Source organism: Aedes albopictus, chromosome 3, assembly GCF_035046485.1.
Source record: "Aedes albopictus strain Foshan chromosome 3, AalbF5, whole genome shotgun sequence".
NCBI classification, from domain to species: Eukaryota; Metazoa; Arthropoda; class Insecta; order Diptera; family Culicidae; genus Aedes; species Aedes albopictus.
Window position 1 is genome coordinate 194722348 of NC_085138.1, and position 23890 is coordinate 194746237.

The window sequence follows — 23890 nt, forward strand, 5'->3', positions numbered from 1 at the left end:
AATTCCTCCAAGGGTTCTTCCAGGAAATCCTCTTGGAATTTCTGATGGGATTTTTCTCCCAAAATTTCTCAAGAGATTTCTGCAGGAATTCCTGTTGGGTCTCATCCAAGAATTCTTCTAGGAATTAAATACGCCAGGAATTTATTCAGAAGTTTCTCCAGGCATTCCTCCAGGATTCCTTCTGAAATGTTTCTAAGGTTTCTTCTAGAAATTCTAGAAGATATTTCTTCTGAAATGTATATCTACGGTTTCCTCCCAGATTTCCTCCAGAAATTTCTCCAGAATTTACTCCAAGGAATCCTCTAAATTATTCAAAGATTTCTTCTAAGATTTCCTCACGAGATCTCTTCAGATATTTCTCTAGGTATTTCTCCCATAATTTATACAGGTAGGAATTCCTCCAGGAAGACTCCAAGAAATTCTTCCTGAGGTCCCGCCGGGAATTCCTCCAGGGATTCTACAGGGCTTCCTCCAGGCATTCCTGTAAGAATTGCTCCAGGGATTCATTCAGGTGTTTCTTCAGCGATTTATTTAAGAAATCTTCCAGGGATTGCTCCGGGATTTCTTCAGAAATTTCTATCATGTTCTCCTCAAAAATTCATTCAGGAACTTCTTCGGAAATTTCAGAAATCCTTCAATCATCTTTTCAGGGAGTACCCAAAAATTTCTCAAGAATTACCGATATTTTTTTTTTTTTATTATTCCAAGAATTTCTGGAGGAATTCCTCCAGTGAATAGTATTGAAAGATAATTTAAAAAGAACTCATACAGGAACCAAGAAATTCTAGGTTAGTCCTCAATAGAGTTCGTAATTTCCAAAAGAGCTCAACTATAATTTCTTATGAATATTTTGTAGACATTAAAAAAAAAATCAGTGCAAAATAATGCTTGAGTAAGTAAAAATCCCTAATCATCCAGAAATAGGACACCGCTACCAGCACCACGTTGGTTTATGTATATCAGGCGAGCTTTTTTTTTAACGTTTTTTTATTTATAATTTATTCGAGGAAAAGAAGAGGGTCTCAATGATCAAATTTAAGTCTATGTTGTTTATTAACGTTAAGGGCTTAATTTGTAATGAATCTTCAACACTTTTCTAGATTTGATTCTACTGATAGGACGAAAAGTACATTTTTAATCCAAGGTAATTTATCTGCATTTGAAGAACACTTGAAATATCTGTGGTCGATTGAATATGTTGCATTTACCCCCCTTATCGCAACGCATCGACTTTGTCAATTGCTTTTAGAGAACGGATGGTCCTGGCTGAAAATCTCGATAGTAAAGATTATAATGATAACATAGAACGGATAGGATTGTTACAAAGCTAAGCGCAAAAGAAAATACTTTATGGCAATGTTTATCTTACCATCGAAACTAGCACCATGTCGTTAAAAAAGCCATCTGGTAGCACTAACCAGGTGAAAGTGAGTAATAATCAAAAGATCAAACTTTCCACACTGAAGTACATGGATTTCAAACTAATTCAAATAATGTTAGTTTTCATACGTTTAGTTTGCTCACGGAAAAGTTGGCATTCATTATATACCACCAAGTGGAAAATTGTACCAAGTTTGAAACAATGCCAAAAGTCACAGAGCTACATTGCAACCGATACCGTTGAGAGGTGGTTTTACGGCGACAGGCAAGACTCGAAACAAATTTCACTACAGAACCGTTGGAATGAGCGAGCCGAGCAGCCTATCAGCTCAGCCGGTGCTTTAGCAACTTTTGATGGGAGGGCTTTGATAGTACTGTTTTGATTGACACGAAACTTTGCAACAATAGATAAATACGGCAATAGATAAGTTGCTTTTGCGTAGGTACCGTAATCCGGGGTAACATTGATCAGAAATTTCGATCTTTCTTGAACAATTCTCTTATTAAAGTGAATGTTACATGTTTTATATGTTTAAAATAAGTACTGACTCTCTGATTATGTGTTAAGCTACTCGAAAAAGTATTGTAAAACTTTTAAACATGTTTAAATAGGCTTTTTAATCTAATTTTTTATATTGTTGATTTGGGGTAACATTGATCACCTAAGTTAACAATGTTCGTTTGTGTTGAAAATACCCTTACTTACTGAATTCGGGGTCGCTGATTTCGAATATGTTGTCCAAATTGTTATAAGTTATGTACTTTTTGAGTTATTTTAGGATTAAAATCCTTCAAACCGCGAATAACGCCTAAAGGTAGGCAATGACTTAAGAAATTGATAGCCTACTTTCAATAAATCGTATATTTTATTGAAAAAGAGCATTTTCATAAAAGTTTCGTTCATTAAATCCAACTCTAGGATATCATATTGAAATAATACAGTGATTTCGAATCTCATATTGTATCTAGTATTCATGCCATGCATGGATGTTTGACAATGCATCTCATTGCGCTACGAAACACAGCTATTGAAAATCGATTTATTTCAAAGTTCATGAAATTCAATTTTCAAGAATTACATGTCATTTAATAGCTAAATAATAGCAGATTACGATATACCATTCGATAGCAGAAACAGATTTAATGTAAAATGCTTGTTTGAACATTTCATGAGATCGGTCAAGCCGATCAATGTTACCCCGCTGATCAATGATACCCCGTTATACGGTACCGTTATTGATGGCACAAATGTCCCAAATGGAGGATAACGTGCCTCTGGAGCCGGCCTTCTGATATTGATGGGTAACAGTTTGAATTAAAATAATATCAGCTTTTGGTGTGCAACTTTCGTAGATCTTGAAGCTAAAAAAATATGTATGTAAACAAAACAATAGCTATGAGATTTCATGAAAATATGAGAGCCCATCTAAGAAATTAGACAAATTCTAGGTCATCGTTTCTAATACTTGGCACCCGCTATCGCCAGTCTGTCGTCACCTCCCTTATCGAAATAAAAGCGGAACAGCAAGAGAGGAGGTCCTGAAAATTTGAAAGCTATGTAATATATTTGAAGAAATAGCATATGTATAGATTTCTTTGGGCTTGGCTTTCTTAGTCATTAGGTCAAGTATTTTATACTATTCCGACGTTCCGGTCATTTTGTTGTGGCATTGTATGTATTGTTGAAAATACCACAACAAAACGATCGAAACGACGGAGTAGTAAACGATACTTGTCTTGAAAGAGGAAGCCAAACTTGAAAAAGTTGATCAGTATCCCAGTTGAAATCGCCATTGCACATTTATAGTTTGTGTTTGAAAAATGGCGTAACACGATCGTTACACTTTTTAGTCACAGAATGCTAATCTTTGCTTGATGTTATCTTGCGTCTAAGTACAAACGAACCTGCATCTTGTAATTTCAATTTCAAAGAGGAGAGAGTCGAAGAAGAAAAATCGATCATGTTACTTTCACCCTTATTAAAACTCAATCTAGTTTTTTTTTCTGTAACATAGCATTGCTTACTAATCTACCCTATAGGGTTGAGTTATTGAGGAACTTTTATTTTAGCATCTTAACTCGCTCTACTACACAAAATTCAAAAACCTGACAATACTCCCCCTGTTTCGTCTCAATTGTCCACTGAAAGCGGCTTTATACACACAATCTCGTTGCAAGAATTTCATTCGCCACGCGCCATGGATTGTGCCATTCATTTGCTATCCGCAAAAATCTTTCGTCAACCGAGTGGTAGGGGTGCCCACAAGTGGAAAACGAAAGGAACAAAAATTTGTGAACTGACAATAGCTTGTCTAATAACAAGAAAAAGCACATCGGGGAAAAAAAACTGTGTCTCACTCAAAGAATGCATCAATAGCCCCGAACGTGATATTTTCACCCTAAGGAAGTACAGGAAAAAGGATGAAAATTCTTATTCCTGGTGGCGTTCGGTTTGATGCAATCTGCAGGGTTGAACTTGTGTGCTGCTTTGCGGAACAAGATGTCAGCGACCGTTGCGTTTAACTATCCAGAAGATGTAGAGATGATCACCAACAGAAATGTGATGAGTAGATAAATTGTAATGATAAAATCTTCAAATGTTGCACACTCCATGCTTTTATTATGAGGTGTGCAATAAATGACGAGTTTTTAGCCGTACAACAATTTGCAATTTACCCTAGGTTTGGTTCTCTAGGTTAGTGCTCTGGTTTCAGGCCGTAAAACATAAGCAGCGAAAAGATAACAAATGAACCATATGAGTCATATCCAGAAGCTTGAACTTGTTGGTATACAACAACGGTACTATTCTATTCTTCATTGCAAGATGTGTCAATTCTCAGGTCACTTTGACACAGGGTGACCCGACCTACCGATTTCTCGGTAGTCCTACCGATTTTCGACGTGCCTACCGATTCACAGACCGATATTTCACCCTGATAATTAACAATGTTAAAATATCTTAATAATAAAATACTAAATTTTGGAGCCAAAGAAAGTTCTTTGAAATCAGATCCAACAACCTTAAGATTAAAAGACCTTGCCAATTTTCGCCAGAAATTTCTGTAAAAATATCAACGTTTCTTATTACCTACTGTTGTTATAACTCCTGTTGGAATCCCTTTTAGAATTCCTCCAGAATTTCCTCCTGTGACTCCTTCAGGATTTCTTCCAGGAACTCATCGAAGGATTGCTCCAGAGATTCATGCAGGTAATCCTTCAGAGATTCGTTTAGAGGTTTCAACAGGGATTCCTCTAGAAATGTATCTAGAGCTTCGTCAAAAGATTTCTCCATGGATTGCTCCAAGCATTCTTCAAAAAAAATTATCCAGGTTTTCCCTTGTTTTCCTTCAAGCATGCCTGGGATTCCTCCAGGTGTTCCTGCTGGGCCTTTTCTTCTAGAATTCCGCCATAAATTCCTCCTTAACAAATCCTGCTATAACACTTCCTGTGATTTCTTCAAGGAATTTCTCCAGAGGTTTTCTCTAGGGATTCCTCTTAAAATTTGTTATGGATCTCTTCCAGAAATTCATTTTGGAATTCTCCTGATATGCCTCCAGGGATTGTTAAGGGAATTTCTCAGGTATCCCTACATGAATTCTTCTAGAGACTCCTTAGAAATATCTTCTGGCAATGATCTAGATACTCTCCCAAAAATGCTACAGGAGCATTCCTCCATGAATTCCTCGAGAGATTCCTCCGAAAATACCTAGAAGGATTCCTTCGGAAATTGTTTTGCTTTATCATTCAACAAGTGAACTACGCCAAGCTACGCCTCCTTTTAAAGAGTTTGGTAGTTTATTTTTGACAAAATATTGAATGAGACCCTTGTAGAAGTTATAGAGAATTGTTTTGGAATATTTCTCGTAGAATTCTTTGCTTAGCTTTCGAACAACATTTGTTGGAATTTTAAGAATACATCCTAAATAACAAAGAAAATTTCAACTCTTAAAGAAGACTCTTGCCATGGAGGCAGTCCTGACATTTTCAATTATTGCTGTAGCAATTTATGATGTTCTGGTGAATATTTTGGGTCAATTCAAAAAATTCTGGATGCAATGTCGGGCGCTATTTTTTTACAGAATGCTCAATTTAATTCTGATATTACTCATTCCGCAAAAAAGTATTCAATTAAAGTTCAGTAGAACACCTGTATTCAAAGCATCTTGGCAGAAGGCATAGCATTCAAAAATGATAAATAAAAAAAAATGATAAATTTTCTGATTAACCAATAGTACAAAACATTTTGAAATTGAGAGATAAAACAAATTCTTCTAGCAGGCAATTAAAATAAAACTTCTGACATCATTTCTGAACCAGCTTTAAATAATTAGCTTTAGTGAAGATCGTTTAATTCTCAATGACATTTCTTAGCAATTTCTTGGAGTACAATCAATGGCATCGTTTGAGAAACTTGAGATTTACCCTTATTTTTTGGTATGTCTATCTAGAAATTGCTTTAGGAGTTCTTCCAATATATTTTAAATCTATACCCTGGACAAGTTTTAAAGTTATTTAAAATAAAAAAGACGTCTGTGAGAATCTATTTTGATATTTGTTGGGAAATTACTAGAAAATTATCTCATAGCATACCATCAAAAATTCTTCCAGTACACTAACTTGACAGTTATTCACAGTTATTCAAAGCATATATGAAAGATATTTTTTTATAAACTTCACTTCACACTACACCAAAACATCATTTGAAAATCCACTAGAACTAAAATAATAATAAATCTAAACAAATCGTCATTGTATTAACAAAACTATTGTGGTAACGCTAAATATGTGTAAATAGTGAACTTTCCAAAAAAATCCTTGAAGGAATTTCAGGAGCAGAAATTGCTTTAGGAATCTCAGCAGATATTACTAGATGAATCCCAAAAGAATATTTTTTGAGGAATCCCTAGATAAAACCTCTGCAGAAACTCCTGGAAAAAAATCGAAAAAGTCAAAGAAGAAGGAATTATAGCAGAAGTTTTTGAAGAGGAATTTCTGGCGAAATCCCAGAAGGAAAATCCACACAGAAATTCCTGGAGCAATCCCAGCAGGAATATCCGGAGGAATCCCGGAATTTTTGGAGGACTATAAGGAGAAGTTCTTGAAGAAATTCCTGGTAAAATGCTCGGAGCAATCCCTGGAGGAATCTCTGGACGAAACTCTAGATAAATTTCTAGAAAAATCCCTGTTGAAATCTACAGAGGAATTCCTGAAGGAATATTTGCAAAAATCTCTAGAGAAATTCTTAGACGAATTTCTGGAAGAATTTCTGAAAAAATCACATGAGGAATTTCTGGAAGAATTCTAGAAGGAATCCCAGCAGGGATTTATAGAGGACTTCTTGGAGTAATCGTGATAGTAAATGCTGTAGATATCCCAGTAGGAGTTTATGCAGAAATCACCACAGAAACTCCTGGAGTAAGCTTGTCAAAAATCTCTGAATGAATCTCATGAGGCATTATTTGAGGAATAATAATACCCAGAGAAATTCTACGAGAAATTCTGTAAGGCATGCTTGGAAAAAATCTCTGGAGGAATCTTTGGAGTAATTCCTGGAGAAATCACAAAAGGATGGATGGAAACCAGCAGAAATACCCGGGAGAATCCCAGTAGTAGTTTTGGGGTTCATCCATTGAAGTCATCTATGGAAGAATCTTTGGAAAGAATACGGTAAAATGATGATAATTAAGCTGCATTATTTCAGTGCTGAGCAAGGTGCTCACTATCACGTTAATATTTCCAATGGTAATGAGACCAGGTTCAGTTTTGATCCAGAGACAAAGGCTGTGCCGAAGAAAGGAAAAAAAATGTGTATCTTATCGACACTGACTGACTCAAAGAAGAGCATCACAATTTATATGTTTTTCATGATATGGTCTATACTACAAACTATCATAAATTAAGCTTAAATTCATCTTAATGAGTCTTTAAATACTTACAGATCTGATTGAACACTGGATTTTTATCGACAACTATTACGAAGCATTCAAGCCCCTGTACATCTGTACAAAGAAAATGTAAGCTGAACATGTATCGTTGCTCGACTTCTACATATTCTGGCTGATGGCAATCAGTGAGGTTTTTGTGCTCTTTTTGTTCCACTCTTAGAGGTACATTAATGAAATATGGCAGCAAATTCGTCAACTACACACGCCATCTTCAGGTTCCAACATTGGAAACGAATTATCCACGGGATCCGAAAATAACGACGATTCTGATGAATACCTAACAGAGATGTTTGGTGGTTCCGTTAACACGGATGACGAACCTAGCGACACAAAATTCCTGCAGTAGTTCCAATCACTTAATTTGGAGTCACGGCGGTGGGTGTGGCGTGTGGGTTCATTGGTTGCGTAGAAAAACAACCCACCCAGAGTTGTAAGTGATGGCCATAGTTGCTTTATCGACACCTTGCAATCAGATTTCGATGGAAAGGGCATTGATAGACTTGTGTTAAGCAATCTTCGTACCCAACTAGCTGAGGACACTTTGACCAACATACTGTTGATAAAACCGAATAAAGCTCAATTCTCGCAAGCTGTTTCGACGGCGAACAATTTGAAGGAAGTTGAGCGAAACCAAACTGTTTGTTCGCACTCCTTCGGATGCGAATTTAAAAACGATTCCGAGTATCTTCGTGGATAAAGAAAAACACAACTGAAATTATGTTTTCATTAAATAACGGCACAAATAATATCAACAGACAACTTGCAATCTAGTTTTCCCTTCAAAAATAACGCTTACAAATATCTACCTCCAGGTTTTATACACAATTACAAAAAAGACTTTCATCAAGCATCAAACAAAGCATACGATAGGCAGCAGTAGCCAACAAAAACAACTACCGTGATTTTGGGTGAAGTTGATCAGTGGGGTGAAATTGATCGACGAGAAGCCCATTTTTATTTGTTAAAAATAACGATTTAAACTTGAAACAATTTATAAAAAAATGTTCCTCATCTGGCTCAAGAGTTATTGAATGATGAGTTTACATGTTTTACAGCCAATTAGTCACAAATTTCGGTATAAAATGCAATATTTTCCGACATTGCCTGTCAGGCGAACTTCAAAGACACTATCAAACTTTTGTTACCGTAGCTGTATCGCACATATTATGAATATTCGAATGAATGTTTCTAGCTGCCAAGTATTCACTAAACCCGATTTCATCATCAAAAGTTCTATAAATATTGAAATTTGTGCATAAAATTGTACTTTTCCGGAAGTTATAACATATTTAGTATGGAAATTGCATACTTTCAGGCGTTTTCTTAAGATTTATTAAGTTTCAAACTTAATTAATTAAAAATTTAGGTAACTTGTAAAAATTTTACATAGCTTTTCGCATTCCGGGGTGGTCAATTTAGGAGGAAAAAATATTTTCAGCACTTATAAAAACAAACTGACTGATCAATTTCACACCGAAATTAGAATCTTTGATTTATTATTTCAAATCATATTTTTTGTAATTAAATGATTTGCAGTAGAATTTTTACCCCCGTTGACTGGTGAAAACCATGGTCGTACTTGATTTAAAGCATTGAATTTAACTATATCGTTTAGTATTTAAAAAAAACCGTAAAAAGCTACGAAAAGTGATCAATTCACGGTATTTCTTCTCCGTCACACAGTGCACGGCATCTTTGTAGATGCTACTTATGTTGCTACAAAAACAATAGAGTGCATTCACTATCTTGCCTACTGGTTATGTTCTCTGATGTGACCCTTTCGTGACCTGTGATTTCCGAAGTCAACATCCCCTAACTCGTAAACCCAGTGGCTTTTTCCATTAGGGACAGGACGAGTTTACTTCTGATGGTACTTATTTCTTGCAACCGGTCTTATCTTCTCGCCCTTGCTTGTCTGCACCGCTACGGATCGAATTCTGCCATCATTTCCTCGGAACACTGTCTACGCCAAGCCTCGTTCCCATGAGCTGCGTCTCTCGAAGTCTGCCACGAACACTAAATCTCCAACTGATACTTGCCGTTCATCCACAATCCACTTCGGTGTCTTGTTCAATGTCGGCAAGTATTCTTTCTGCCAACGGCGAGGAAGACCTACAAGTACTCGGAGTTTTCGAGCGACGTTCTTAGCAAGGGACGATCTTCAGCGGCGTGCAGGAGAACGGCGTGTGGCGGCGAAGGATGAACCTCGAGCTCGCTGCACTCTACGGTGAACCCAACATCCCGAAAGAGGCTAAAGCTGGACGGATACGGTGGGCAAGGCATGTTGTAAGAATGCCGGACAACAACCCTGCAAAGTTGGTGTTTGCTAACCATCCGGTTAGCTTGTACGGTTGGTACAAGAAGGCGTGAAGCGCAGAGAACACGATGGGCGGACCAGGTGGAGCGTGACCTGGCGAGCGTTGGGCGTGATCGACGTGGGGGAGTTGCAACTGCAAATCGAGTATTATAGCTGCAAATTGTTGATTTAGTGTTACCATGAATTTGATGCTGAACTAAATAAATGAATTAATGTGAAGCATACCGTATTGATTTGTATACGGGAATTTATTAATTACAATTTTTACAAAGTTCTAACAACAGTTTAAACATCAACAAGCTACATGGGCAGTACATACCTTTAGGCGTTTATCAGTTTGTGGAATTTTATGACCCAAGTAACAGAATTGATCACAATTTGTAAAAACACGTTTCACTAAGAGATTCAAAGCAAAATTTAGATCAAAGAGCGAATTGAAGTTCAAGAGTAGATTGTTTGAAGGGGTTGGCAAACGATTAAAATTTCAACGATTTGTATTTATTGCTAAATAAGTTACATTCAAATTTGATTTTAATGAAAACGCTTCTCAGATGGGCTGTTATTTGTGTAGTTTTAATCTACGTAATGTCTTTACAAAACAATCGTGTGAACTCTATGACATTTTTTAAGGGTGGATTCAGTTCTATTGTAACACTGGTATGTATGCTTTGAGCTAGAAACCATATAAAACGGCAATATAATTACCAGCAGAATACAAAAGCTAACTTTCCATTCATCTGGATTTCCGAAAATAGTACCCCTTCAACCCTGCCCATGAGCTATTTTCACCCGCCTTGGCGTGTGCACTTGCAAGCTACCAAATCGTTTCTCTCGTCACTGTACCTAGTAGGGAGGTACACTTTCGTTGCCAATGTTAGTGGCGTCATTGGCAACCTTCTATATTTTTCCCTCCTGCTGCAAGTACCCACCAGTCACCACATTGTTGGAAACCATACTTCTTCCTGTAACCACTGCAACTGCCAAGCGATAGATTGTGTTCATGTTCTCCGCAAAGCACCGAGCGCTCTCAACCTGGGAAGTTCCGCATCGCCAGTGCCGTTCGGTAGGTAGTGCGGTCTCCGCAACCCGGGTAGGTAAGGTACTGGGTATACGTGTTGCCATGGCGAAGTGATGAATTAGGGTTGAGCTGATGAAGATGGAATCCTGAGCCAAGCAGAAAGAGACATTGCCAGGCACGTCACGTATCCTCTTCGGGAAAGTTGCAGAATAATTTACTTCTTGTCCGAAGTCGTGTTTTTGGATCGAAAGAGGCTATAATTAAAGCCACGTTGGAAGCAAATGATCCTTTAAATGGAACCGAATCAATCGTGCATTTTGCAAGGATTCGGGAAACCATTGAAGCGTTTTAAAGTGTATAGGCGTCGCATTGATTCGGCAGGGTAACAAGGGATCTTTAATGAAAATGATGAGTTGATTAAATAGCAAGCTATTCGACAAAATGAGGCATCATTTGTCAAGAAAAACAATTGGTCGAATGTACAAAGAGAAGCGAATTTTTCACAATTGTTGATATGAATGAATAGTTCTAGACCAATATGTGAAAAGGACGGAACAGGCGAATTTTTATCGTTCTTGCTTTCCGCTATTTGTTCCTGGAAAATGTTAACATGAATGGTTGGAAGTACTCCTAGGAGGAACGACAGAAGCTGAACCCTACAATCGTTGTTCTTCTCTTTTAACATGTTCATCTACCTGGCAATGTATGTAGCATGTAAGTTGAGCTGTTATTTAATATTGCACTGAAATAAGGATATTACTAAATAAGCGTATGCTACAAATCCTCACCCCTTTGGATGGCTGAGTATCGTTTTTTTCCACAGTGTAAACTAAGGGTCTGGGACCATTTGGGCAGGAGGACCTATTTTGGGCATTCGCTGCTATAACTCAGTCAATTTCAAAACAATTGACTTGAATTTTTGAACCTGGATAGATACTGTACGTATCTTATCGTGTCCCAAAAAATAAGTAAATCGGTTCAAAGTTGACTGAGTTATAGCAGCAAGTGCCCAAAATAGATCCTCCAGCTCAAATGGTCCCAAATTGTAGAAAATTTAGAGTTCAATTATCATCAATTACAAATCGGAAGGACTCAGAAATCTATATGAAAATAAGTACACTGCTTGGTAAAACAATAAAAATATTCAATTTATGCATCAATCAATACTACCTTTTCTTTGTCTTATTAATCTTTCGTAACTCGCGCGGTTAGCCATCACAGCCAGCATCACGTTATTGCTGAATACAAAAACCCTAATTAATCCACCTAGCGGTGGTGGTGCCTTTCTCCTTTCAACAAAACTCAAGCGACATGTTGATGACATTGACATAAAAACAAAATGAAAACTGCTTGCTAAATCTACTCAATATGGATACATTTTATATTAGCATAACATCCAATATTCAGAAAATATAAGACAACGATCCAAAATTCAAACCAAACAAGTGTCATTAAGCCGCAAAATTTTGAAACGTCATTTTAGATTTTCCGGTCATCATTTTATGACTCCGGATATCTACCCCAGCTAAACTAACCGCCATCTTGAACATTGAGACACCATCTTGGATGTTCTGGTATTCATTTTTGGACTCTGCACCTAAAATTACATAAAATAGTCGCCATATTGAATTTTGACATGTCATTTATGATTTTCTGGTTTTGGACGAAGACCGGCATTCTTCCCCATTCAAACTATAGTCATATTGCAGACCTTGTGAAACAACGCACAGCTTGGGTTTTCTGATTACAAATTTTGAATTATGGTCATCTTTCCATACAAAATATGCCCATAATGCAAGAATTTATTTTACATAATTTTAGAGCTCAAAATTCCTTAAAACAGCCGCCATCTTCTGTTGACGCGATCAAATTCTTATTTTTCCATTCAACGTTGACCCATCCTGCTATAAGTTTACACCTTAGGAATCTGGAATGGTACGATTTGATGAGATCGCTTTAGTTTTGTCTATATGTATTTTGTTCTCTTTCATATATGAGAACTTGGACCTATTCGTCACTGTTGTTCATACCTAACGTTTATCAGGCCATTAAACAAAGCCACGAATTAATTTTTCACATGAACGTTGGTTCTGCTACACAACAGCTAGTCTCTAATGTGATCTAAGGCTATTTTAGATTATTAAAAAATCTGCGATCTGGTGTGTCGTATGTATGGGTTTGGTTCATATTTATATTTGGTAATTTCCGGTGCGATATCCGGATCTGATTCCATGACCAAGGATGGGATCGTTCATTTGCAATCATTTACATTCACTTGCAAATAACTCGCTTCAGAAACATCGTAGCAAAAATTAATGTATGAAGCACTTTTTCATTTTTGTTTTACCTGCAACTTTGTAGAACATTGTACTAGCGTAGCGTCAATAATAAAGCCAACAGAAGGAAGCAAACGCAACTCTCCACGGCGTGAATGTAATTTACATTCACGCCGTGGAGAGTTGCCTTCACAGCTCCTTCACGAATTAAGTATGCGTGTGCGACCCTAATGTTATTCGGCGAACTTTCAGATAAAACTACAAGGTTCAATTCTCCATACATAGTTTTTTGATAGAATGCTTCTGAACTGAGATAGTATCAAGTGAATGTAAATCTTTGCAAATGAATGATCCAATCCCTGTGAAGCGCCCTGTACCGTCCAGGGGCTGCATTAAACACTACACGGAATGTGATATCTTTCATTTCATTACAGTCCGACGACATCTTTTTAATAAACTATATTGAAGTATCACAAACCATTACTTATCTTATATTACAACGATTCACTTTTTCTTATATCACTATTTTCTTATATCATTTTCTGTATTTCTTCACCGAACTACTAAGTTTAACAATCTAGAGACACTTCTAGCTTCTTCTTGACCCGACTACTAAGTTCTACCTACAGCCTTAGGACAGTATCTAGAGGTTTCCCACATGGGATCTCAAGACTTATCCGATATGCTGCCTGCGTTAACGTTGTCACCGAACTCCCGACAACTGATCCTCAATAATTGACCCCGACTGAAGCCAAAGCCTCCGTATTTATAGCCTAAATTTCCTAGCAATACCCGAACCAGCTTGGGCGTGTCTAAAACTCCAACCATCACTCTCGTTTTGCCGAAATAGTCACGATACTTCCTAACAATGCCCGAACCAACTTGGGCGTATCCAAAACCCTACCAAAAGTAAATACCTACTCAAAGTCCAAAACCTAGTACTCTACCAATCCTACTCGTCATTATCATCATTACCATCATCATCGTTATCGTCGTCAACCCAACCAAGCGTAATCAAAACTGTACCATACCAACCGGACCCAACGTGTACGATCATGAACAACGTATCGCTACGCGATCGTTGCCCCGGCCGACCATCCGTTCGTCGTCACATTAGCGATGATTCATAAAACCAGGTCAGTAATGTATGATGCTATTTTTCTAGCTGCCGAAATTTTGCGCGTTAGTTACGATGGGCATTGATATTGGCGTAAATTGAAATTCAAGCACCTGGGCAGTTGTTCTAATGGGAGTGTGGGGTGAAATGCACTTTTTTCATTTGAATTAAATTTTAATATCGGAGTGTGTGGGATATTTAGGTTTATGCACCTGTCCATGACACTACCGGTTGTCCCAATTATGGTCTGAGATTATTTTATCGCTAATTCTTCACCTTTAGCTAATCACCGCGATTTGATATATCGCATGTATGGGTTTGATTCACTTTTACTTTTAATCACTTTCGAAGCCACAGCTGATCCCGCAACACTACCGGGAATCTAATGTGGTTTGACCCTATTTTTCCTACAGGTTGTCAATAAGTCGTGATCAGTCTTGTTAGAGATCACAGTCATTTGAACCTTTTTGGCGATATTCGGCCTCCTTTGTCTCTGACATTCACAACACAAGCAATCAAACTACTGCTCGAAACAAAAATGTCAAACGAATGCACTTCACCACGATAGCGTCTTCGGGAGACGGTTCGGCTTTTGTTATTCCTGTCTTCTTCCATAATAAGAGCTATGTTGCCCATCTGTGTGTCGTATTCAATGCAACATGCAAGAATAAACTAATATTAACATTCATAATCGGAATTGGCGGAAAATCTATGCGTAATGCTAGAATTAGACACATGTCATCGTGTCAGATGACATTGATTTGACTCTTTCTTATGTTTATTGATCTTCGTACTACTGCTCGTGTTGTGTGTAGGTAAGAGATAACGGTAGCGCACGAATGTAACAAAGCAAGCTGACACCCGACTGCGGCAACGAAATGAAGGTAGTAAAAAGTGTTGAATGTTTACAAGACTGGTCGTGATTTGATGTACAGCATCCATGGGTTTGGTTAAATTTTACATTTTACTACCCAGATCTGATTCCGGGTAACTACCAGCTGAACCAGATATGGTCTGACATTATCGTCTTGTTAACTGCTCATAGGTTAACCAAAACGCTGCAAATTGAAGGTATCACATGTAGGGTTTGACAATTTCGACGGGACTCTCGGAACCAATTCCAGAACACTACCAGTTGTCTTTAGTGTGACCTAAGGCTTTTTCTAGCTAACTGTTCATCAGGTTATCGCAAAAGCCACGATTTAATGTGTCACATGCCTGGATTTGGTTTAATTTTACATTTGGCCTCTTCCGGCCACTCAAAACTGATTCTGAAACACTTGCTGGGCGTTTACTAGGTAATCTAAGAAGCCGCTATTTGATGTTACGCATGTACGGGTTTGTTTCTCTTTCAGATTTGACCACTTCAGGGTGTCTACTACCTGGAAAAACCTGGAAAACCTGGAATTATCAGGGAATTTTACTCGACCTGGAAAAATCCTGGAATTCTCAGGGAATTCTGTTGATCATCAGGGATTTTTTGTGTTTATCATTTTAATACAAATTTTCAGTTAGAAATGCCTCAAAGCGAATAAAAATTTCGGCTGCGCCGCTATTAACTACCCGCACGTTAAATATTATTTATCAGTACTTTTTTCACAGCACTCTCCTATTTTATGTTTTACCTATTTCGGAAAACTGAGTCGACATGCTTTTATTGTTAGAATTTTGAATTCTCAAATCTTTCAATCTATTGCAGCGTTAAATATTGGCTTAGTGACTTAAGTTGATTGAGCTATTTTTCTTTATTTCCATGTGAATGAGCTAACTGTCTTGCAGATTTTATTGAGGTTTGCCTAACAAATTCGCAATCGCCTGCAGCTGTTGGAAAATACCTGAAGGAACTTAAAGATACATTTTGAGCGTAGTTCCTGAAACTCCTGCAGAATATTATTGAACAATTGAAACTTCTGGCGGGTTCGATGTTAATTGTTAACTATTACTATTGTTAATGTTAACTAGATGACTGCTGGAAGAATTTTTAAATATTTTTCTAACCATTTCTGAAACGTTTTTAGAACAACTCATAAATGATTCTTAAAAATGTTTGAAAGAATGTTCAACTCTCTCTTTCCCATAGTTGCTTCTGAGCTCCACATATTTTGACGAACTCGAGAGAAACTATATTCGATGGACATAATGCAATAGTTTTGGAACATGATTGTCAATTACTTGTTTAGAGAGTGAAACTATTGGCAACCAAAACTATTGAATTACTTTTTTTTTCTATTAATTTTGAATGTAGCCCATCTGTAACAATGTGTGTTCGTATACTTTTGGTAAAACGATGTTTTGAAGTAATGTAATCGTTCAAATTTGTTGTGGAGAAAAGAATTAAAATATTCTGAAAGTTGCGTTTCCACGAATTTCTAGAAATCTGAAAACATGTTTAGTTTAGTCGATTTGTTAAACCTGGAATTATTTTCAAAAACCTGGAAAAATCCTGGAAATATCAGGGAATTTCATTTTCATAATTGAGTAGACACCCTGCACTTCGGCGGGAACCCCGGAACCGGTTCCGAAACATTACTGGTTCAGATATTGTCTGAGATGATTTTCCTGCTCATAATCCATCAGATCATCGCAAATTCCGTGGTTTGATGTGCCGCATGCATGGGTTTGGTTCAATTGTATATTTGACCACTTCCAGCGGGACGTCTAGAACCGGTTTCGGAACACTACCGGTTCAGATATGATCTGAGACTATTTTCCTGCTTACCGCTCATCAGGTTATCGAAAATGCCGTGGTTTGATGTGTCGCATGCATGGGTTTGGTTCAATTGTATATTTGGCCACTTCCAGCGGGACGACTAGAACCGATTTCGGAACACTACCGGTTCAGATATGGTCTGAGATGGTTTTCCCGCTCATTGTCCATCAGGTCATCGAAAATGCCGTGGTTTGATGTGTCGCATGCATGGGTTTGGTTCAATTTTATATTTGACCACTTCCAGCGGGACGCCCAGAACCGGTTCCGAACACTACCGGTTCAGATATGGGCTTAGACTATTTTTCTGCTTACCGCTGATCAGGTTATTGAAAATGCCGTGGTTTGATGTGTCGCATGCATAGGTTTGATGCATTTTCATATCTGGTCCCTTCCTTGGGTAACGTTCCGGAACGATTCTATAACATTTACCCGAAAACCATTTACCCGAAAGACATTTACCCGAAAACCATTTACCCGAATGTAACATATACCCGAATGCCAAATACCCGAATGCGACATTTACCCGAACGCGACATTTACCCGAATGCAACACTTACCCGAATGCGACATTTACCCGAATGCGACATTTACCCGAATAGTTTATTACTATGCACAAATTATGATTTTGTGAATAAAAATTACTTATTTTGTTCTATTTAAAAAGTGCATGTATTATTTTGTATTGTGGATCAGGAAAGCATTTTGATATTCCTCAAGAACCCATTTTATCAAATTTTCCCTGAAATGATCCGCGATAGGAATTCACAGGGCATATGCTTGAATAAAACTCATAACTGCAGCTTACATTTGTTATGTTAACGCTGTTAGCGTTCACTCTAGATATTAACCCTTCTCTGATTCATATGCTGTTCTTTTGATAAGCAAAGAACAGTTTATGATTTAAAGAAGGGGAAATCTCTGTTTGTAGGCCAAGGTGTCATAAGTTCGAAACGATTAGAAACAGCCCTCGGAAAATCAAAATATCATTAGAAAATAATATTTGACAGAAAAGTTTGCAGATTGTTCAAAAAACAGAACATCCCATTATTAGAAGAAGGAAAAAATCTTAGATGTAGACTTGGAATCCATCACTCAATCATGTAAGAGTGTAATTTAAAAGAACATCATATAATCGAAACAAGGACAAAACTTATATGCATCCCAACTAACAATAATGGTAGCTGAATAACAGCTTATTCAATCAAAATTACAAAAATTAAGCTTATGATTGACTTATTCTTCTATTGTACAGCAACAATGTTTGTTGTGCAGTTAGTAGTTCGAACGCCTACAAAATATGCAGCAGTGCAACTCGAAAGAACAGCCTTTAAAGAGAAGAAGGGAAATTCTCCGAAGGATAGGTAATAGTTTGGCCACCAAACAACACAGTGATACTATGTCTGTTAAAGAAACTCTACCCCCTTACCCCGAATGCCATCATAACCTCGAATAGGACATTATTCCAAAAGCCATTTCCCCGAATGGGTCATCACCCCGATAGATATGTATAATAGCTCCCTAAAGGATATAGATTAGAGTGGGACACCGAAAGACATTTTACTCCTGTACACTTTTTGAGTTCCTTTTTGGTCCCATATCAACTGTGCAAAATTTCAGCTCGATCGGAGAAACTATATTTTAGCGCCAGCCATTTTAAGTTTTCATACGATTTACTATGGGGAAAATCACTTTTTCAAAGAAAAATCACCACGGGTTGCCCATTAACCCCTAAAAATAAATCGATGAATGAATTCTGTTGGAAATTTTACGAGGAACCAACCGTTCAAAGACCGCAAAGCGATCTAAGGTATGTGAAAAAAGTTATTAACTGAAAACCGAAAGGTATGCCAATGCTGTTTAACATGTAAGGAATAACAATAAATAATAAAATCTCGTCATTTTATCAATCGGGTGAGGCTTAATAACTTTTTCCACGAACGTCGCATCGGTTTGCGGTCTTCGGAGGTCTGGTTCCTCGTGAAGTTTTCTACAGAAATCATTCATCGACTTATTTTTTAGGATCTTGGGGTGACTCCTAGCGATTTTTCTTTGCAGATGTAAAATTTCCCCATAGTAATTCGTATGAAAAACTAAGAATGGCGGGCGCTAAAATATAGTTTTCCCGATCGATCTGAAATTTTGCACAGTTGATATGGGACCAAATAGGAACTCAGAAAGTATACAGGAGTTAGAGTTTTTCCATTTTTTGTATTTTCCCATATAAACCGTGTACCAGGCTAATATAGATAGAAAGATGGATTCACGGGTCTGCTATGGAGTTAGTGGTTCGTCCGCAACAAACTAAATAACATTTCAACTCCAACTCGCAAAAGTAGCCTCTTATGGAAAGAATTTAATACATTATATGGAGAAATTACCAGTTTAGCCAGTACCAGCCGACCAACTCATCAACAGTTTACGAGTGAACAATGTAAATTCGAAAGAACAGCCTATTTTAAAAAGCAGGCAAATCTTAGAAGAAGTGGATAATACTTGCGGTATTGCTGCCAGTTTGTGATCGTGTATATAAGTAGCTAATTTTGCATTTTTTGGACGACCTCCTGATTGATTCGGATTGGCGTTCGGGCTAATTGGATGGAGCCGTAAGAGAACAGAATATCAACAAAAATCCTTTGATTAAAATAGCATTGTGACAGCCAGTTAGTCCTGTACAGGGATGAGAAATGTACTGGAAAAAACGGTTACCGGCTGTACATTTGACATTTTTCTACACGAACATCATAGGCCCAGCCAAACTCAAACTGTTCGAAAAATAAATGTCATAACATTTTTTTTCCTGCAGCCTTCTTCCTCGAAACGGTTTCCAAGCGCGAGAGCGCCAGTACTCGAGCACAACGACGACAAAAATTTCTGTCTCTCCCGTTTTCGCATTTTTCTGCATTTCAAACCGCTTCTAGACAAACTTCTTTACATGCATCACAAAGCTAGGAGTGTGCTCTAGCTATTTGTGCAAATCGATTTAAATTATTTATTAAAACAAGTGAGTTATTAGCAGTTGAAAATATTTGACATTTTTCGCAATCACCCGCCTCAGCATGACTGCTCATAAATATTTTCGTGGGGAAGCGAAAACCATCAAGCGTCTGCTTGACTGCCGTCGGCGCGGCGTCTGATGGTATTGGTGCTGCTGTTGTTTTGTTTTTATTTACTGCCAGTATCGATGAACGGAAAAGAGAAAAAAGTATTTTTGCCATCCCTGGTCCTGTACCAGAGTGCTTGATGATCACTCAGTCTGATGATTATTAGGTCTAACCAAAGCCTGCTATATAATACCGGGCCATAACATATTTATTATTGACAAATCATATGGGGATCAAGTACACATTTTTTTTCGGGTAAATGTCGCATTCGGGTAAATGTCGCATTCGGGTATTTGTCGCATTCGGGTATTTGTCGCATTTGGGTAAATGACGTTCGGGTAAATGTCATTCGGGTAAATGTCTTTCGGGTAAATGGTTTTCGGGTAAATGTTATAGAACCTCCGGAACACCTAAATGGCCATATCTCCGGAAGGGCTGGACCGATCCGAACCATTTTCAATAGGAAACAATGGGACCAGATTCCGCGTCATTGAAATCGGATGAAGTTTACTGCCAAAAAGTGATGTGAGTTTTTTGTACACACTCACACATGCACTACACACACACACACAGACATCACCTCAATTCGTCGAGCTGATTTGATTAGTATATGTGACTCGACCCTCCGGGGCTTCTATCAAAAAGTCATTTTTGGAGTGAACATATAGCCTTGCCAGTACACTTAGTGTACGAGAAAGGCAAAAACGAGATTTTTTTTCAACGTGTTGTACAAAATATAGCAGCGCGATCATTCGAGGGTTAGAAATTCGATTTTCTTAAATTGCAATTTATGCTCAAAGACAAGTTTTCTTTTGCATTTAGAATCGTTTACTAGAGGCTCCTCGACATTTGCAATACTTCTTCATCGCAACGCTGGCAACAATACCACCACTTTCGGCATGTTTAGATCTTCGCTGTTGCGATGGGTTATTGTAGTTACGCTTCCAGTTCGCACCCTGCAATAAGAGGCTCCTTAGTTGAGTGCCATTCTCCATGGACAATAATTTTTCCACGGCGTCTTATTTGACCATCATGTCCCGGCGAATTATACTGTTGTTCGTTCGTGGCCTTAACAAAATTATTACTAAGATACTAAGATACCAAATCTAGACTAACATTTGAAAAGGGCGGAACAACCATTGCAAATTCTCACTTGTTCCGTCCCTCCTGGGCGTATTTCAATATTTTTATGCAAACTTTTCCAGTTAACAGATAGAGGGGAGTCAGATCTATCTATTACTGGTAAAAGATGTCATGAATAATGGGGGGTAAGCCTAGGAGAGACGGGAGAAGTAGAAATTTGAAATGGCTGTTACGCCCTTTTCAAATATTGGTCTAGAAATGTTTTTTCAATTACTTGCCTTGCACGGGACAGTCGGTAATTGAAGTGCTCTTGCATTGCTGGCAAATTTCGCCCTGGATATGATCGCATAAGGTTTGTTTTCAATGGAAATGCAGCGTCTCCGACGATGAAGTATGGCATGCACGGTCCATCAAGTAGTGGTGTTGCTTGTTGGAGTCCCAATCGTCCCTGTAGCAAACGACTGCCAAATTCGCTTGAGCTAAATACGCTGCTGTCAGCCTTTTCACCGTATGCACTAACGTCTACAGCATACATTCATTCATTCGGTCAGGCTAAGGCCGGGGTGGCCTCTGCTGTACATAGTAGCCGCCTCCATTCCACTCGGTCCATGGCTGTTTGTCTCCAGTTCCGCACTCTGCGTAGGGTCCGCAGATCGTCCTCCACTTGGTCGACCCACCTAGCTCGCTGCGCTCCACGTCGTCTTGTACCGGTCGGATGACTCTCGAGAACCATTTTAGTCGGGTTGCTATCCGACATCCTGATGACGTGACCCGCCCACCGTAGCCTCCCGATTTTCGCGGTATGGACGATGGTTGGTTCTCCCAGCAGCTGATGCAGCTCGTGGTTCATTCGCCTTCTCCAGGTCCCGTCTTCCATCTGCACTCCGCCGTAGATGGTACGCAACACCTTCCGTTCGAAAACTCCAAGGGCGCGTTGGTCCTCTGCACGTAGGGTCCATGTTTCGTGCCCATAGAGGACGACCGGTCTAATCAACGTTTTGTAGATGGTTAACTTCGTGTTACGGCGAACTTTATTCGATCGTAGAGTTCTGCGGAGTCCAAAGTAGGCACGATTTCCTGCCACAATGCGCCTCTGAATTTCTCTGCTGGTGTCGTTGTCGTCGGTCACCAGTGAGCCCAAGTACACGAATTCTTCAACCGCCTCGATTTCATCACCGTCGATATAAATTCGGGGTGGCGGGCGCGGTGATTCCTCCCTGGAGCCCTTTGCCATCATGTACTTTGTCTTCGACACATTAATGACTAATCCGATTCGCCTGGCTTCCCTCTTTAGTCGGATGTACGTTTCCGCCATCGTCTCAAATTTACGAGCAATAATATCAATATCATCGGCGAAACCAAGCAGCTGAACGGACTTCGTGAAAATCGTCCCACTCGTGTTTATCCCCGCTCTTCTTATTACACCCTCCAAAGCAATGTTGAACAGCAAGCACGAAAGACCATCACCTTGCCGTAACCCTCTGCGAGATTCGAAGGGACTCGAGAGTGTCCCTGATACTCGAACTACGCACATCACTCGATCCATCGTCGCCTTGATCAACCGTATCAGTTTATCCGGGAATCCGTATTCGTGCATAATCTGCCATAGCTGTTCTCGATCGATTGTATCATACGCCGATTTGAAATCGATGAACAAGTGGTGTGTGGGCACGTTGTGTTCGCGGCATTTCTGCAACACCTGGCGGATGGCAAACATCTGGTCCGTTGTAGCGCGTTCGCCCATAAATCCAGCCTGATATTGCCCCACGAACTCTCTTGCAATCGGTGATAGACGGCGGCATAAAATTTGAGAGAGTATCTTGTAGGCAGCGCTCAGTAGTGTGATCGCGCGGTAGTTCCCGCAATCCAACTTGTCGCCCTTTTTGTAGATGGGACACACGATACCTTCCATTCATTCCTCCGGTAATACTTCCTCCTCCCAAATCTTGGTAATGACCCAGTGTAGTGCTCTTACCAGTGCTTCTCCACCGTATTTTAGAAGCTCGCTTGGTAGCTGATCTGCTCCAGCGGCTTTGTTGTTTTTCAACCGGCCAACCTCCTCCTCAACCTCTTGAAGGTCAGGGGCCGGAAGTCTTTCGTCCTGTGCACATACTCCTAGATCTGTTACCACGCCACCTTCGGTACTTGCAACGTCGCCATTGAGGTGCTCATCGTAATGCTGCCGCCACCTCTCGACCACCTCACGCTCGCTCGTGAGAATATTCCCGTGATTATCTCGGCACATGTCGGCTTGTGGCACAAAGCCTCTGCGCGAGCGGTTCAGCTTCTCGTAGAACTTTCGTGTGTCCTTAGCGCGGTACAGCTCTTCCATCGCTTCGCGATCTCGTTCTTCCTGCTGGCGCTTCTTCATCCGGAAGACTGAGTTCTGCCTGTTCCGCGCCTGTTTGTAACGTGCCTCATTCGCTCTCGTACGGTGTTGCAGCATTCTCGCCCATGCTGCATTCTTCTCGTTTTTCAACTGTTCACATTCGCCGTCGTACCAGTCGTTTCTGTGATTCGGAGTCACGAAGCCTAGTGCTGTAGCCGAGGTACTACCTATGGCGGATCGTATGTCCCTCCAGCCATCTTCAAGTGTAGCTGCGCCAAGCTGCTCTTCCGTTGGTAGGGCCACTGCTAACTGCTGCGCGTAGTCTTGAGCCACTTCTACGTTACGAAGTTGCTCGATGTTGAGCCGCGGCGTTCGACTTCGACGCGTGGTGATAACAGTCGAAAGTTTTGAGCGCATGCATACAGCGACTAAGTAGTGATCCGAATCTATATTCGCACTGCGGTATGTGCGGACGTTGGTTATATCCGAGAAGAATTTACCGTCGATTAGAACGTGGTCGATTTGGTTTTCTGTTTGGTGGTCGGGTGATCTCCAGGTGGCTTTGTGGATATCTTTGCGGGGAAAGAAGGTGCTTCGGACTACCATACCACGGG

The 23890-nt window shown here is 39.3% G+C and overlaps 1 long non-coding RNA gene and 1 pseudogene across 1 annotated transcript in view; both read left to right on the top strand.

Annotated features, from left to right (window-relative positions):
* The window catches only part of LOC134284105 (uncharacterized), a 259257-nt gene that overhangs the window by 65753 nt on the left and 169614 nt on the right, over positions 1 to 23890 (top strand). The window lies entirely within an intron of this gene.
* On the top strand, positions 1386 to 8887 carry LOC134284315 (uncharacterized; annotated as a pseudogene).